Source organism: Sus scrofa, chromosome 1 (assembly GCF_000003025.6).
Source record: "Sus scrofa isolate TJ Tabasco breed Duroc chromosome 1, Sscrofa11.1, whole genome shotgun sequence".
NCBI classification, from domain to species: Eukaryota; Metazoa; Chordata; class Mammalia; order Artiodactyla; family Suidae; genus Sus; species Sus scrofa.
Genome location: NC_010443.5, coordinates 121,628,799 through 121,646,405, shown reverse-complemented (window position 1 = coordinate 121,646,405; position 17,607 = coordinate 121,628,799). Strand labels below are relative to the sequence as shown.

Genomic DNA, 17,607 nt, shown 5'->3' with positions numbered 1-17,607 from the left:
GTCATGTTCACTGATGGATACTCAGGGCCTACAACAGTGCTTAGTAGGTGCTTGATGAATGTTGAATAACCAAAAGAGTAGTGAAAATATGCTGTATAGCTACGCGTTGCATAGCTACTTGTTGCTTACGATGTACCCATCCTCCTTTAGTATGTAAGCTCTTAGCTCATTCTCTGCTATATTTCAACAGTGCCCAGAAGATAGTAATTTATTCACAGCTGAATTACAAATGAATTCTCAAGTATAGTTCTGTACATGACATTTTCCATTTCTATTAAATTTTCCTTCATATTGGGCCCTCAACTTAATTTCTCTTAGCTCAGCTTGTCAGTCCCCAAAGTAGTACCAGTTAGCAAGCCTAATTTAAATAGGCTTCCCACAGGCATGTGGTGGTTAGAGTCAGATTTCAGAATCTTTTCTGAAGCATCTCGAAGTATCCAAGTCCAGGGGGAAAAGGAGGTAGGGGAAAGGATAGAGACCTACAGCCCATCAAAGGTGGAGAAAGCAACTGCTTACTCTTTAGGGCAGACACACTTGCTCTGGATAACCAAAGAAAAAAGTGTATCTGTGCTCAAAATCACAGGCAAAAATAAGGGCTTAAAAGCTCTGCTTTTTTCCTCTCCTCAGTACATAACCAAAAGAATTGAAGGCCAGGACTCAAACACACTCTTGTACACCAACGTTCAGAGCAGCATTCTTCACAATAGCCAAAAGGTAGAAACAACCCAAATGTCCATCAGTTGATAAATATATAAGCAAAATGTGATATACACATACAATGGATATTATTCATCCTTAAAAAGGAACGAAATTCTGATACAGGCTATAACATTATACATGATACAACCTTGAACACATATACTAAGTGAAATAAGCAGATACAGAAGCACAAATATTCTATGATTCCACTTATACGATATACTAGAATAGGGAAAAATACAGTTTATTATGGGGCTGGGAGAAGGAAAGAATGGGAAGTTTCTGTTTACTGGGTATAGAGTTTCGGATTGGGATGATGAAAAAATTCTGGAGATGGATGGTGGTAATGGCTACACAGCACTCCGAATGCACTTAACGCCACTAAACCAAATACTTAAAATGGTTTAAAAGGCAAAGGCGGAGTTCCTGTTGTGGTGCAGCGGAAATGAATCTGACTAAAAACCATAAGGTTATGGGTTTAATCCCTGGCCTTACTCAATGGGTTAAGGATCTGGCAATACTGTGAGCTGTAGTGTAGCTTGCCGATGTGGCTCAGATCCTACGTTGCTGTGGCTGTGGAGCAGGCTGACAGCTGTAGCTCCGATTTGACCCCTAGCCTGGGAACCTCCATATGCTGTGGGCACGGCCCTATCTAAAAAAAAAAAAAAAAAAAAAAAAAAAAAAAAAAAAAAAAAAAAAAAAAGGCAAAGGCTACGTTATTCCCACTACATAATATTACCTGAACAAGCCTTAATCTTTAATCTTCCCTAGGCAGCATGTACATTGTCAGAACACCGAAAGTTCTTTGTTTTTAAAAGGCCTTATTTTGCCTTAAAACTTTACTTTTACAATGTCCCTCACATCTACAAGCTAGAGTGTTCAAAGAGCTTTCTCAATGATTACCTCAACTTGTCCCCACAACAATCCAGTGAATTATGTTAAAGGAATTTGATTAAATATCTGAACATTTGAGAGAAATGATTTTCCTAATTTACTCACCCTCTGATCTGGTCCTCCAGCTTCACATACTGCACCACAAGGAAGAGATGGACATGTTCATACCTAAGGATCTGAATCCACACAGCTTTTCTCAACAGCATAAAGAGCTTTATATTTCTTAGAACCTGTGAATGTGTCTAGCTTTACTACCAAGAAAGTTAAGAAAGCTAAAGAATTACTGTTTTCAATAAACACATTAACCACTAGTATTGCAAGTGGAATGGCCTGACCATTGCCATGCACAGTTAGAAGAAATGGATTTAACAAACATATCTTCATTCAACAAAAGCAGGTACTATGGTAGGCACTTTGTGAAACATGCAAAGATGAACAAACATGTTATTTCTACTCTTGAAATGCTTGTCATGTTCTAGGAGGAACCAGACATGCAAATGAGAGGATTCTACCCAGAAAGGGGAAACCTATGGACTCTGTATTGAGAAAGCGACTGCCTTTCTCAACAGTAGATTCAGTCACTTTGTGCCAATTAAAATCTAATCCCAATGAAATGGACTAAGATTTAATGGATTCCCTGGAATGTACACATTATAGGAGTTTTAGGCTTTTTTGTTTGTTTGCTTACTCCCTTTTTTAATGCCTAGAAAGGAAGTTTCAGATGACTGAAGCATCAGATCAAGAGTTGGTGTCAGCCTGAATGACAGAGCAGTATTTCTGGCCTAAAATTACCATCTGGAAACATGCAATAAAAAAAGCAAAGAAAATCAGAACAAAGGGTGCCCAAATTCTGTAAACAACCCATCTGCTACGAGCAGACTAGATACCAGCTGAAACCTAGTGAAGCAGCATCTCACTGAGAGGAGGCCTGGAGTCTACGCTATAAACCTACACAGTAAAACACGGGGATTGCTGAGGTTTGAACCATACAATGTTGTGTAAATCCTTAACTGCCTTAAAGTTTAGCCTCTTGGTTATAAAACTAGGAAAACTGAAACCTTAAGCTGTTTGTGATGAGCAAATGAGATATTCACCAAATGGATAACAAATGAATAAAAGGATGCGTGCACGTGTAAATTCCATGTGCAGTGACAGAACAGGAATAACACATAACCCAGCAAAGTCTCCAATAAAGCTCAATGTCCTTCCTGCTTTCTCTCCAGAATCTTCCCAAATGCCTATCAGAAGAGAAGGAAGACCTCTGAGTTCTGAGCTTCTCCACATATCCAGTTTTTAGCATCCTGATACAACCCCTGCTTCCTCCTCTTCTCTTTAGCATATTCTTTCAATGTGGCATAAAACAGCACAAGAAATAGGCAGTTTTAATGAATGAGCTCAGTAAAGAGAAGTTTTATTATTTTCTTCCTGAACCCCAGGGAATTGTTTGAAAGCCTCTGCTCTGTGACAAGGTTCCATAGGAGACAGAAGTACACTGAAAATGTCCCTGCCTCACCACGCCCTTTTTTTTTCTCAGTGATTGAAATCTACTCACTTCCTATTCAGAAACGGACTCACCAAACCTTGAAGTCATACCTACCCTCATGGTCTATAATAGCAAAAAAAAAAAAAAAAAAAAAGGGTTTTCTAACCTCTTGTAGTTTCATTTACTGTCTGGTACTTTCCATGGTGTGTTAAGCTGAAGTTCACTCAGAGAATGCAACTCAGCTTCTTCTTCCCCAATCTCCCTACCAATTACTTCCTGTTGGTTAGTTAACCTTTTATGTAAGGAAGTAGATTTCCTTACATTGGTCAACATTAATGACTGACCCATGCTGATGGTGCCATTTCCTATGTGGAACTTTCCATCCTCTCTGTCCTTGATGAAAAGATTCACAGTTGAGTTTTAGTTATTACTCAACCAACTCACAAAAAGAACTAAAGGGAAACCAGAGAATGCAAGAAGGAAGATATTTCTTTATAAATTAAGTCCTGAAGAGGGATCCAGATTTAGGAATAGAAGAATTTCCTGCTCTACTATTAAAATTGCAGGAATTAAAAATGAAATAAAAATGACATAGATCCACCACTATACTAAAATTAAGTTGATATGATTTAAAAAAAAAAAATCCCCAAACTCTTGGATGCTAACAGTGACTTCTGGGGACCAACCCCTCCTAGCAATTTGGACTTTCCCTCAAGGGCTTTCCTGAATATCCCTTTCGGTGCAGTTACTCAGACATTTCAGTGCTGATACTCAGAACTTTGTTGTTATCTAAGCCCACTCACCAAAACCAGATGATTTTATTCTAACCTGCCCTTTCAAATGCATTCTCAACCACATGTTCCAGAACTAGATGACCTAGCACAAAACCGGATAGCCTAACTCAAGCCAGACAACTGGTATCCCCAGTTGTAAAAGTCATTCTAACAGCTCATTTCCAAATGACAAATGTTCCACAGCCAAAACTGGATCCTGGAATAGACTGCTGGCACCCATGAGAGAAACAACCCCCAAAATGATATATCTCTTGCTATCAGGGAAGCATGGTGTCTTCTTTACACACAAGTGTCCAGGAGATATTTTGGGGCTCCATTTTTTTTATAGGTTGATATCATAAGTCATTACAATAACAGTGAGCATTTGCTAGAAAGGAAGGAGTCAATATGAAAAGGACTCAATCTGGATCAGTTTCAGGGTGCCAGTGGTTCCTGCCATCTCAGAACACAGGAGTAGACAGACACTCTTTTAACACTCACTCCAGCCCACTTTCTCCTTAGCTGGCTATCATCCAGCAAGAAAGGAAGTCCAGGGCTGCATGGCTTTTTAAAGAACCTCTTCCCTTCAGCTCTTTACCCTTTAGCCCTGTACTGCACCTCAGTAGGTGTGATCCCTCCCTTTCCCTTACATGTCATTTGGAAAGGGCAGGATCAAAGTCTAAGATTAAAGTTGTTCAGGCTCCTGATCAGGACTATTTCAAACATGTCACACATGTCACCACTTTCTAAGACCCAATTCTGAACCAAACCCCCTGCAAAGCATTGGGCATCCCAGAATAACCAAGACCTGGTCTCTTTCCTAGCAAGAACCTTTCTAGTGAAAGAGAAATGAGTTGTCAGTAAGTCATGGCAATCTAATATAATAGAAATTCTAAAAGAGGTATTCCCTTTCCAAATATGCTTTGGCACATAGGAGAAGGAGGACTTATTTCTGTGTGTGTGGAAGTGTCAAGGAAAAACCCCAGGATAATGGGTGAAGCCAAATCCGAAGAGATGAGTATGAGGTGAGTACAGAGGATCTATTTAGTTGCATGAGCTAACAGTCCAAGAGGAAAATGTCACTGACAGTTTTTATCTTCTCTCCTCAGCTACTACCCCTTCCCACCTCAGAGGACAGCAGCCCTCTAAAACCTGTGTTTCCAATTCGAATGGCTGGAGACACAGGCACACATCCAACAGCATTCGTGAATGCGGAGGACAGAATGAGTTAGTCATCATTTAAGTACATCAGTGAAGGTAATTCCTAGATCCTGGTGGATCAAAAACAAGGCACAGTTCAGACAGGAATTGAGTCTTAAAGTCCTCAAGTGCTGCCTCGGCACCCTGCCTCTGAGGAAAGCAACCTAAATGCATTCTTTCCTGCATAAGGTGCTGACACTGCAGGGAAGTCCACACTACCAGGAAGCTGGACCACTGCATGGGGTACATGGTGCAGGAGGTGAAAGCTCAAAATGAGAAGAGGGAGGCAAAGCCGTCACTAGTGACTGCAGGATTATCCCACCTTCTAAAAGTACCCTTATCTAAGCGAGATGAAGAGATCCCATTAAAGGCTTTCTTTGGGGAAATTCCAGAAGTGCATCACTCTGTTTCTGAACTCATCCTCACAAATGCTGAGCCACCTTGAGGTACAAAACACTCCAGTCTCAAGGCCTGGTACCCACAGTGGCTGAGTGGATGACGCAGATACTGCTGGGGCACTCTCATGTTCTTATGCACCCCGGGGTAAGGAAGGTATTTCTCAGAAATTCCCTTATTGGTAAGCCAATGTTTCATCTTATATCCAGTCTGTCAAGAGAACCAGGCATGAACACATTCACAGAAAAGAATGAGACACTGAGTTATGTTACACCGGGAACCAGAGAAGAAGAGGAACAACAGAGGCAGACACCAAAGTCCTGACTTTTCCCAGTTTGGGCCTAAGCTTCGAGAGAGAACAGACGATTAGAACATCTAGAGAGATAGAGGCATCTAGGAAATACAGCTTAGTCACCTGTTTCCTCCAGCTCAAAAAGGTGCCCTTGTCCACCATGGTATCAAATCCAGCAAGAAAGAATCAGTAGGAGAGCACTGGAGAAGAAAAGTGGCTTCAGACACTTCAGGCTGTGTTCCTGCTTCCTTGTGGCTGAAGATTCAAGGGTCTGGGTCAAGATGAAGAGATTTCCTTGTGCACAGAGAATTCAGAGGACCTAGCATGGATCCAAGGCTCTCATCTCCTTCACTGTTAGAGTCAAATGAGTCCTGCATTCGAGTTCCTATCATGGCTCAGTGGAAACAAATATGACTAGTATCCATGAGGACACAGGTTCGATCCCTGGCCTCGCTCAGTGGGTTAAGGATCCGGGGTTGCCATGAGCTGTGGTGTATGTCACAGATGCAGCTCAGATCTGATGTTGCTGTGGCTGGAGTGTAGGCTGGCAGCTAGAGCTCCGATTCAACCCCTAGCCTGGGACCCTCCATATGCCATGAGTATGGTCTTAAAAAGACAAAAATAAATAAATAAATAAATAAATAAATAAATAAAACGTTTTATTTATTTAGGTAAAATAAATAAATGCATAAACTAGGTAAAAGTCCTGCATTTACCTAGTTGCCATCCTAGAGGCAGGGAGAAGAGGACAGCCAGAGGCCCTAAGATTTCTGGAGTTCCTCTGAGCTCTGATAAGATGCTGCACTTGCCCATTTTGGCCTCTGCTTTGCTATAATCCTCACCTACCCACTTGTCCAGGCCTTCAACACCTGAGGGCAGCAACTCAATGTCTCACACATAGCACTGGGCCTAGCACAGAGTATTAGAGCCTAGGACCCTTGTGATGAGACCTCCCAGGCTTTGATGAACAGTTGGGTGATTTTATACAAGTCCCTCAAACTCTATGAGTCTCAATTTCTTCATCTATAAAATAAGAGTCTCATAAAACAATGTTCAAGCAACCATCCCAAAACTAACATTCCATAAGAATAGTGATAGGTAAGAACTCCAAATAGCTATGCAATACTTACTCTGCTCTAAGTGCTGAACACCTAGAACACAAAGCAACTCAGTCCTTTCCTACCACAATCCTGAGGTAAGCCTTTTTACAGATAAGGAATTGGAGAATCAGAGATGTTAAGGAACTGTGATAAGACTGCAGAGCTAGAAGTTGCTGGAACTGGAAATTGAACCTGGAAATCTGGTTCTAGAATCTATGTGCAGAACCCATTTCTGCTTCTGTATAATGATGACTCTTTTCATTCCATACAGGAACTCATGTGAGTTTATTCATCCCCAAGAGCTTAGTTGTGTCTGATTCCCCACTGATGTGCTAGGAATATAAATTCTAATTCATTACAACTAGATAAAGAAACACAGTAGCACCCTAATACCTTATAATTTAATCTCTAACACCAACATCCAAAAGCTTTGTATACTTCCATAGTCTCATCATTATTAGGAATAATGCTAACAATACAGCCATGTATAATTAATAGTGATTATAATTAGCAGTGTTTCAAAAAATATTATAAAATCATGTTGCTATTACTCTTGCATGTTCCCATACTCTCACTCAACATTAGAAATAAAAATGTTTTGTTCTAGAATTTTTAACTGATTATATTTATGCTAGACCAAACTTTTATACAGTTTACCAGATTTATTTGTCCTTTCTTTTTAAAGGACATTAACTTTTTAAAAGTTAATGAGAAGACAAAATGTGTGTGTATTTATGTGTATATATATATATATCCAAATCGCTTTGCTATACACTTGAAACTAACACAATATTGTAAATCAACTACACTTCAATTTTTTAAATTGCTGAATTAAAATTTATTAGTAAGGAGTTCCCACTGTGGTGCAGTGGGTTGAAAATCTGACTGAAGAGGCTTCAGTCACTGCAGAGGTGAGGGTTTGATCCCCAGCCTGGTGCAGTGGGTTAAATGATCCAGCATTGCCACAGCTGCAGATTCAATTCCTGGACCAAGAATGTCCATAAGCCACAGATGTGGTCATTAAAAAAAATTGTTTTAAACAAAACAAAAAATATCATTACTAACCTAAAATTAAAAACTGATCCTCAGGAGCTCCCGTCGTGGTTCAGTGGTTAACGAATCTGACTAGGAACCATGAGGTTGCGGGTTCAGTCCCTGGCCTTGCTCAGTGGGTTAAGGATCCGGCGTTGCTGTGGCTGTGGTATAGGCCGGCAGCTATAACTCTGATTAGACACCTAGCCTGGGAATCTCGATATGCCATGAGCAGCCCTAGAAAAAGGCAAAAAGACAAAAAATAATAAAATAATAAAAAATTAAAACCAATCCTCAATTCAGTTACTGTAAAATCTTTAAAGACATTTGGAACAGCTTGGGTTTGTCAATCTACTTTTCCAATGGTAAATTTTATGAAATTTAAATACAAATTAGCAGTTCCCATCTCAGCACAGCAGGAACCAATCTGACTAGTATCCATGAGGATGTGGGTTTGACCCCTGGCCTCGATCAGTGGGTTAAGGATCTGGTGTTGCCATGAGATGTGGTGTAGGTCGCAGATGCAGCTCAGATCTTCACTGCTATAGCTGTGGTGTAGGCCAGCAGCTACAACTCTGATTGGACCCCTAGCCTGGGAAACTCCATATGCCGTGGGTGTGGCACTAAGAAGCAAAAAAATAAATGAATAAATAAATGCATATATACAGATCAAATACTGAATATTGCCAATGAAACTAAGTGTCTGAACTGAGGTGCACAATACATGTAAAACATACCTCATTTTAAAGACTTAATATGAAAAAAAATTTAAATATGTCATTGGTAATTGGTTTTGTTTTTGTTTTTTTGGGGGGGTTGTCTTTTGCCATTTCTTGGGCTGCTCCTGCAGCATATGGAAGTTCCCAGGCTAGGGGTCTAATCGGAGCTGTAGCTTCTGGCCTATGCCAGAGCCACAGCAATGAGGGATCCAAGCCGCGTCTGGGACCTACACCACAGCTCACGGCAATGCCAGATCCTTAACCCTCTGAGCGAGGCCAGGGATCGAACCCGCAACCTCATGGTTCCTAGTTGGATTCCTTAACCACTGAGCCACGACAGGAACTCTGGTAATTGTTTATATTGATTAGAAGTTGAAATGATATTTCAGATATACTGTGTTGAATTGAAGAAAATGTATTATTAAAATTAACTTTAATGATTAAAAAAATTAAAGCAAAAAACAATTAGTTCTATGCCTAATGATAACAATTATGCTATAAAAGTAACTTAGCAAGTGGAATATGGTTTGGCATCATGATACTGACATGAAAATAGGTAACTCATTGACAATATTTAGGCATAGACTGTAGTATTAAGTAATTAGTATCCTGTTTCCTAAATTGCATGAGCTGCAATAACAAAAAGTATAGAACCAGCCACCCTAAGTTTGTGCTGGAGATATAAAAATTAATTAGACATAGATTCTTACATTTAAAAGTTGGAGTTTAGTGGAAGAAATAAAGCATAAAATAAATTATTATGACACATAGTGGTGATAAATGCCCATCTAACAGGAGAAAGAAACTTGTTATGGAAAAGGAAAAAGAAAGAAAGTAGAAGAGACAGTCAGAACAGACCTGGCATACAGAAAACATCTGTACTAGGCTTTGAAGGATTGGTGGTTTTTACATACAACAATAAGGAGTGAAAGCCATTCATGTAAATAAAACAGCAGGCAGAAAGTCAGAGGGGTCAAAAAAACTGTATAGGTAAGGATTATAAAATACTGTGCCTCAGTATGTCAAATTGAGTGTATAGAAGGTGATAATGGGAATTAAGGAATAAAAACATATGAGAGAGTTAGAGTACAGCCTCTTACAATTATCTAGATAAGTGGTAATAGCAGCCTAATTTAAGGTGATGAGAATGGACAACAAAACACAGATTCAAGAAGTATTTCTGAAAATAAAATCAACACATGGCAACGGGAAGGAAAAAGGGGAAAAGATGGTGCCAAGTTCTGAACTCTAATGGCTAAGATAATGCTGGTGATACCAAAAAAAAAAAAAAAAAAACAGGAGAAAGAAGGTGGAACAAGTTCTCTTCCATCTATTTGAGCTCCATGTACCAGTCTCAGCTAACTCATTGCCAAGCAGAAGGAGGGAATATTTCAAGCCCAATATCACTCTGTGATTCATCAGATGTGAAGGTGAAGTTACTTTCACTCTCACAGAAGTAAAACAAAACTGCACACGATTAACCAGTTCCTTAAGGATGCCTGAATGTTAAAAGTGGGCTGTCTTGAATGACTCAGTCTTCACTCAGAGACTCAAAATCTAACCTTAGAGGAAAGTTTTAAAGGTTTTATGTTCCCACTCTTTAATCCTAAACCAGTTGAAATCTGAGGGCTGTATTTTCTCTTTTGCAATATAGTTGTGACATATTCATTTCCAAACCTTCTCAGTTTCATCTACAGTAAAAAATGAGTGTGACAAATTCTCAACTTGTAAGATGATCAAGCAGGTACTCTAGATTTCATCATCTGGTTTTACCCTCTATCAATATTCTGAATAGTCTTTCCATGTGGTTGCCAATCTTTAATCATACCACCATCACTTGATGGTATCACACTTCAGAGAACCTTTCATTTTAACCCTGTTTCCATGAGTCATTTTCACTGTGGTTTGTGAGAAATGTTTGAGATACACCCAAAGCATTTGACATGTCACATAAAGATCACTTTGGATGACCTTTGCAGTGCACACTTTATGTATGCTCCTAGATAGTCTTTCAAGTTAAAAAAAAAATCTGAGCACAAATTGCATATTTTTACAAAAGTATGGGGAGAAAACTGAAAATCCAAGTATAAGAATTCCACGTGGGACTTCATCTAGCAAAAAAATAAGCAGATGCTTTATGCTGAGCAGCAAATTAGAGTCTACTTCCTGGACATATTTTCACAGATCATCATAACTGAGACCTGATATACATACTGTAGCTAAATACTGATGATACTGGGGCAGAGCACTATAAAGAGAAATCTCCTAGGCTCCTCTTATATCTGACTAGGATACTTTCAGTCCAGTTAAGGGAACACAGATGTAACTTCAAAGGACCTCCAAAAGAATACAATTTCTGATAAACCCTTATCTCCCCAAGATCAAAATGTATAGCCCTCAGACATTTAATAATCTTTTCATATACATTTCAATGAAAGGTGAAGCTGTTTTATCTACTCCAACCTTGAGTGTGGAGACTTTCTTCTACTGAACTACTGATATAAGCATGACAGTTAAATACACACAAGTAGCAGTTCTTCTGTTTGAATATCTTGATTGTGTCAATTACTGTGATGCTAACCAAACCCATTCCATCCTGGAGTTTAAGTAAACAGGACCACCCCTCTCTGTTCTTAGTGGAAGATTTATAGAGACTGTGTCTGGCATTCAGGGAGATGTTGGCTTGCTCACCAGTAATTACACATACAATTATTGTCATAAAACTTTTGGTTTTTTGAAAACTTCAAAGCTCACAACTTTCTGTGAACTTGCTATCTGGGAATGTTTATCATGGCAGCCAGTAAAGGGAAGAGTGCTCTGCAGAGACTTCAAACTAGGAGCACTTCACAAACGCATTCTGTAGGTCTATAAAATGTCAAAATTTCCAGGAGAGAAATGGAAAGGCTAGTCTACCAGCCACACAGGCTAGATCAGAAGTGGCTTCAATGTTGGCTTGGAAGGGCCATGTGATTTTTCCATGATCAAGATATTTTATCTTGAAGTTCCCGCTGTGGTGCAGTGGGTTAAGAATCCAACTGCAGGGAGTTCCTGTTGTGGTGCAGCAGAAATGAATTCAACTAGTATACATGAGGATGCCGGTTCCATTCCTGCCCTCGCTCAATAGGCTGGGAATCCAGTGTTACCATGAGCTGTGGTGCAGTTCACAGATGCGACTCTGATCCCATGTTGCAGAGGCTGTGGTATAGGCCAGCAGCTGTAGCTTCTATTCAACCCCTAACCTAGGAACTTCCATATGCTGAGGGTGTGGCCCTAAGTAGAAAAAAAAAAAAAAAAAAAAAAGAACCGGACTGCAGCAGTTCCGGTCACTGCAGAGATATCCCTAGCCCAGCAGAGTGGATTAAGGAGCCAGCATTGCCACAGCTGTGGTGTAGGTCCCAGCAGCAGTTCGGATTCAATCCCTGGCCCAGAAACTTCCATATGCCATAGGTGCAGCCAAAAAAAAAAAAAAATATATATATATATATATATATATATATATATATTAATCCTAATTGTTTCCTTTAAATAATGAGTGGTGTTTAATTGATGAGTAGAAATAAGTTTGCTTCCTCCCCCTTCTCTTTGCTGAAAGTGACCAGATGTCCCATTTGGGGGGATTATCTTTGTGACATGGTACTGAGAATACGACAGGCCTTGTATGTTTTAAGAGGCCACGATGCATGAGAATGAGAGAGGAGGTACTAGAGTCAGGCTTGCTATGGCTGAACCCTGGCCCTGCCACTCAGCAGTCAAATACCATTGGACAAGTTACGCCATGTGTCTCAGTTGCCTCATCTGTAAAATGCAAACAATTACAATGGATCCAAATTGTAAGGATTGAATAAATTAATATGTATCTAACACACAGAAAGTATTCAATTAATATTTTATTATAATAATTAAAACACTGGACAAAAGAAATAACATATATACTTCTCATCTGAGGGATTAGGCCTTGAAGGCCCAAGAAAAACTCTTGTTGGGATTCTGAATAATGTATTCCCATAGCATTTGTTCATACTTTACTGGCCCCCTTAGAATACTGATGTCCTCCTCTGCACAAAGCACTGTGCAACAGGCTTCTAGTACATATTATAGACACAGAATCAACCAATATGTTAATGTCAATTTTCCAAAGAATATTTTCCTGTTTATTCCCTCATTATGCTTTGTCCAGTAAGAACCTATTATGTGTCAGTCAAGGGACTACCCATAGGCAGCTGCCCATACCCCTTGCTCTTACCAATCAATGAATACATTGATCTAGAAATGTCTAGATTCTCTATACCAGAATGTTCTGGGAGGTCTCAGGCTGATGGATGGCAAGTTGTACACCTACATTTCTGTGCAGTGCTGGCTGAGGAAAGCCACTATGTCCTTTAAATGCTGAAGGTCACCATGCATGAACCACAGGTGATTCATCACCAAGTGGCATTTAACCTTCCTGACTAACTACCAGCGGCATTTTGCTCCAGGTCTCAGAAGCTCCTCAGAATGAATGTGCTCCTGGGGTAAGATCTGAATCACTGTCTCTGAGGACAAAAAGGCCTGTTGCCAAGAAATGCACAGCAAACAACCAAGGTACATGAATAGTATCATTTCGTGTCATTCTGCACCATGAGCACCTGCTATCTCTCCCTTGATGAGAATACTCACCAGGCTTCTCTCATGAAGTGCCGCACTCACCCCTCATACCTGTATGCAGGGTTAGAGCTGGGAGGGGCCCCATCTTAGAGACAAGTGATGGAGAAAGGAGTGGAAGGAATCTAACATTCATTAAATTACAAACCCTGGCCTCCTGAGGAGTACTTGAATGATCTTCCCACTGTACCACACTTGGGGAGAAGACTTCAAGATTTTCTGCTCAGCTATTCTTTTGTCAAAAGTTACCACTGACTTACTTAATTATCAACATTTCAGTAAAGGCTGTGAGTACAGCCTGCCAACTGTAAGGCTCATCACAGTGTCACTCCAGCTGCCAAGAGAACTATCACTTTTCCTCCTTCTGCAATCTGTAAACCATGCTGGGACAGTCTCACATGGTGAGGATGAGAGGGTGGACTGCTGCAGCCTTTTGGAGGGCAGCCCAGCATTTTACCAAACAGCCCATACATGTATTCTATGTTGAGACTTAATCCTCCCACTGCTGGGAGTGTACACTAAGAAATGATCAGAGATGTGGCAAGTGTGTACATGTGGTAAGCAAGACACAAGGCATCACTAACCTGTATGTAGACGTGTATATAACTGAATGAAACACATGTTCACTCACCCATTAGTCACTTGGGTACACCCTGAAAGGCATCACTGCCTACCTAATGGCAGGTATGCAAGTGAAGATACAATGCCAAGGATCAACTATCACATAAGAAGTATGTCTTATAAAGTCAACTGAATTTCAATGACTGCAAATATTCCAGTTTCAAACCAGAAATAAGAAAGGAAAAAAATTAGTTTAAAAAATCACTTTCCAGTCACTTTACTACTCCCTTTACTGCTCTATTATACCCATTCCTACCTCCACCAACAGCACCTCCACCTTCATCTTCCAAGAAGTCTGTCCTACATTGTAAATCCTTTTTTTTTTTTTAAAGTCAAAGTAGGCATGAACAGGATTCAGTTTCTGGTGTGAAGACTACTGTGTGAATAAATAAGTTAATTTAATGTATCTGTTCCGGAGTTTCTATTGTGGCTCAGCAGGTTAAGAACAGGACATAGTGTCTGTGAGGATGTGGTTTCAATCCCTGGCCTCACTCAGTGGGTTAAGGATCCATTGTTACCACAAGCTGTGGCATAGGTAATAGATACATCTTGAATCCGGTTTTGCTGGGGCTGTGGCAAAGGCATATCAGATTGAATCTAGTGGTTCAAATATTAGGTAGTTCTCACTGTCTACCATCTTTCTACAAAACCTCAAATTTGAACTTGGGGGAAGTAACTTCACTTAACCACTATGTCCTAAATAAACTATTTCTGTTAGAAATCACATTCTATCTTGAATCCTAGAGTTCACTTGCATGGTAGAATGCTTTCTGTCTGATGGGCAGATAGAAATTAAACTTGAACAAGCACAAATAGGTAGCATCTTGCAAAGAAGATAACACAAATGGTATGGAGAGATTATCCCATAGGGGATCTGAGAGGAAGTACCTGGCACCCTATAATCAAGCTTTCACTATCTAGGCCCAGCTTCCTCTGCCCACAGGCTCTTCAACTCAGCCCCCAACCACAAAGATTCCAGGACCAATGTAGTCCCTTTCTGATCCTGCACACCTTCATCTTACTGGCACTAAGTCTCAAGGCTCATACATTTCTGCAGCATCTACTTCCTTATACTTTTATAACTCTTGTAACTGTTTACTTAATTACTTGTAACTGTTCACTTAATTAAAACATTAATCTTCTGTTTAATGATATCTACCTTCTCCTTAACACTCTAAGCTCCCTAATAACACACACTGTCTTTCTCATTCACAGCTTTATCCCCAGTGCCTAGTAAGATGTTCAACATACTGTTGGTGCTCAATAAATTTTGTTTGTGACATATAATAAGAAAAATATGTGTGGTCTTCATCCTTGTTTTTAGCATAGCACTCTCCAAAACCCTTGGAATTTTCCAAGTGATTCAAAGCAACTAAAGTGGCTTATCTCTTGTTATGTTAATGAGGTGACTTCTGGAAAGCATCTAAGATTGGGGGTTTGTAGCCAATGGAGTTAACCATGTAATTAGAGGGTTGGGACATTCCCAGTTAAGGAGTTGGGACATTCCCAATTAAGGGGTTTGGACCCCTTAACATCCAGGTACCTTAGAAGGTGTGTGACTTTCTCTCTCACACCTAGCCTTTTGTGCAAGTTTCTGCCTGGAACATACCCCCGTGAAGACTAGGGCTCTACTTGGCTCTTACCAGTCAATTCCCAACCTCCAGGGACTGAAGTACAGTCCCTGAGCATCCATGGGCCTCAGAAGGTACTCATTTCTTCCTCCCTGAAAGGTTCACTCTCCCCATTTCCAAGAGCTGCATCTTTCCCCAGGTATGGGCCTCATTCCCTCATATGCTGTATTCATCTACCAGCCTTATCTGGCCTCTTTAAATACCATCAGAGCTTCAGTTCTCAGTGTGGAGAACTGAAGAGAGACTCCAAGCAAATAAGCCCTCAAAGAACCTCCAAACTCAAGACCTGAGTGTGGAGAAAAATACTGTGATTTGAGTTGCCAATGTAAAGAAAGTAATGTTGAATCACCCACTATAATACACTAAACTGACCAAAACGGCAATAAAAGGCTCAACAAGAGCACTTAAAACACAGCCTACATGGGAACACGATTTAATCACAGATATGTATGTAAAATATTTTAAAAATTCACAAATGAAGCAAAATTGTACAGGTAAAATGACACAAATGTAAGAGGAACTGGCCAAGATGGAAAGATTATAGCCAAGAAGGTAGAGTAGGAAGACCCTAAGCTTACTTCTTCCCACAACACACCAAAATTACAACTATTTATAAATCAAGTTTTGGGTGTGTCTTTTGGGGCCGGGGGGGCGGGGGGGGGGGAACATACCCACAGCACATGGAAGTTCCTGGCCTAGGGGTCAAATCGGCTCTTCAGCTGCTGGCCTGTTCCACAGCCACAGAAACATGGGTTCTGAGCCACGTCTACAACCTACACCACAGCTCACGGCAATGCCAGGTCCTTAACCCACTGAGCAGGGCCAGGGATTGAAACCATGTCCTCATGGATACTGGTTGGGTTCATTGCTGCTGAGCCATGATGGGAACACCTAAAGCAACTACTGATGAGAATGACCTGAAGACTAATAGGAAAGATTTTTTTTTTTTTTGTCTTTTTGTCTTTTTTTTGTTGTTGTTGTTGTTGTTGTTGCTATTCCTTGGGCCGCTCCCGCGGCATATGGAGGTTCCCAGGCTAGGGGTCTAATCGGAGCTGTAGCCACCGGCCTACGCCAGAAGCACAGCAACGCGGGATCCGAGCCGCGTCTGCAACCTACACCACAGCTCACGGCAACGCCGGATCCTTAACCCACTGAGCAAGGGCAGGGACCGAACCTGCAACCTCATGGTTCCTAGTCGGATTCGTTAACCACTGCGCCACGACGGGAACTCCAGGAAAGATTTTAAATAAGAAAATACAATGAGATGGTAGGAGGGGTGGAGACATGGTATAGTCAAGACTCATACCCTCAGTTAGGCAGTCCACAAGCAGGAGAATAATCACAACTGTAGAGGTTCTCCCCTAGGAAGGGGTCCTGAGACCCAAGGCTCCCAAGCTGGGGGACCTTCCCTGGAAAGATGAGCCCCCAGAGCCAGCTTTGAATTGTATATGAGATAGCCAGAGGGTTCTAGGAAGCAGACATCCTGCTCTTAAAAGATGAATGCAAAATCTCACACACTTCAAGACCCAGTGCAGAGGCAGTAATATAAAAGGAGCCTAGGTCAGTCCCAACTGCAGATGTTAGAGAGCCTCTGAGGGAGGCAAGAGACAACTAGGACTCCCTCTGTGAACAAGACACTGACAGTTGACATTTTTTGGCAGCTCATTCTACCACAAGGACACTGGTGCTGACAAGTGTCCCCATTTTGGAGTTCCCAGTCTAGCCTATTAGTGTTGGAGGCTTACCTATTCACCAGCCGGTCAGCATCAGTCTCAGGACTCCCTAGACCAAGAGCCAGCTGCACAGGGACCCAGCCCCACCTATCAGCAGGATGGCACCAGCCCAAGACACCCCAGCCCCCACAGCCAGGCACCCTATAATCTGTCTCCACCCACCAATGGCCAGCAGCTTCAGCACAAGGCAAGACCTGTCAGCCAACCAAGAAGGGGGCCAGATAGCCCTGAGAACACACCCACAGTAATCACCCCAGCAGAAGGGTCCATGCAGCCCACATAAGGAGCACTACCCCCAAGAGCATATAGCTCTGGTGACAAGAGGGAAGTATGCTACAGGGCCCCATAAGACATCTCCTACATAAGGCTAATTCTCCAAAATCATGAAACATA

At 41.1% G+C, this 17,607-nt stretch overlaps 1 protein-coding gene across 2 annotated transcripts in view; it reads right to left on the bottom strand.

Annotated features, from left to right (window-relative positions):
- Nucleotides 1-17,334, bottom strand: part of ATP8B4 (ATPase phospholipid transporting 8B4 (putative)) — a 285,562-nt gene extending 268,228 nt beyond the window's left edge. Inside the window, exon 1 of one of the 2 annotated variants that reach the window (XM_021095810.1) lies at nucleotides 17,227-17,334. The gene's annotated coding sequence lies outside the window, so the exon portion shown is untranslated. Of the gene's footprint in view, nucleotides 1-1,698; nucleotides 2,010-17,226 lie in introns of those variants that run through there. The other variant, XM_021095809.1, reaches the window with a different exon arrangement.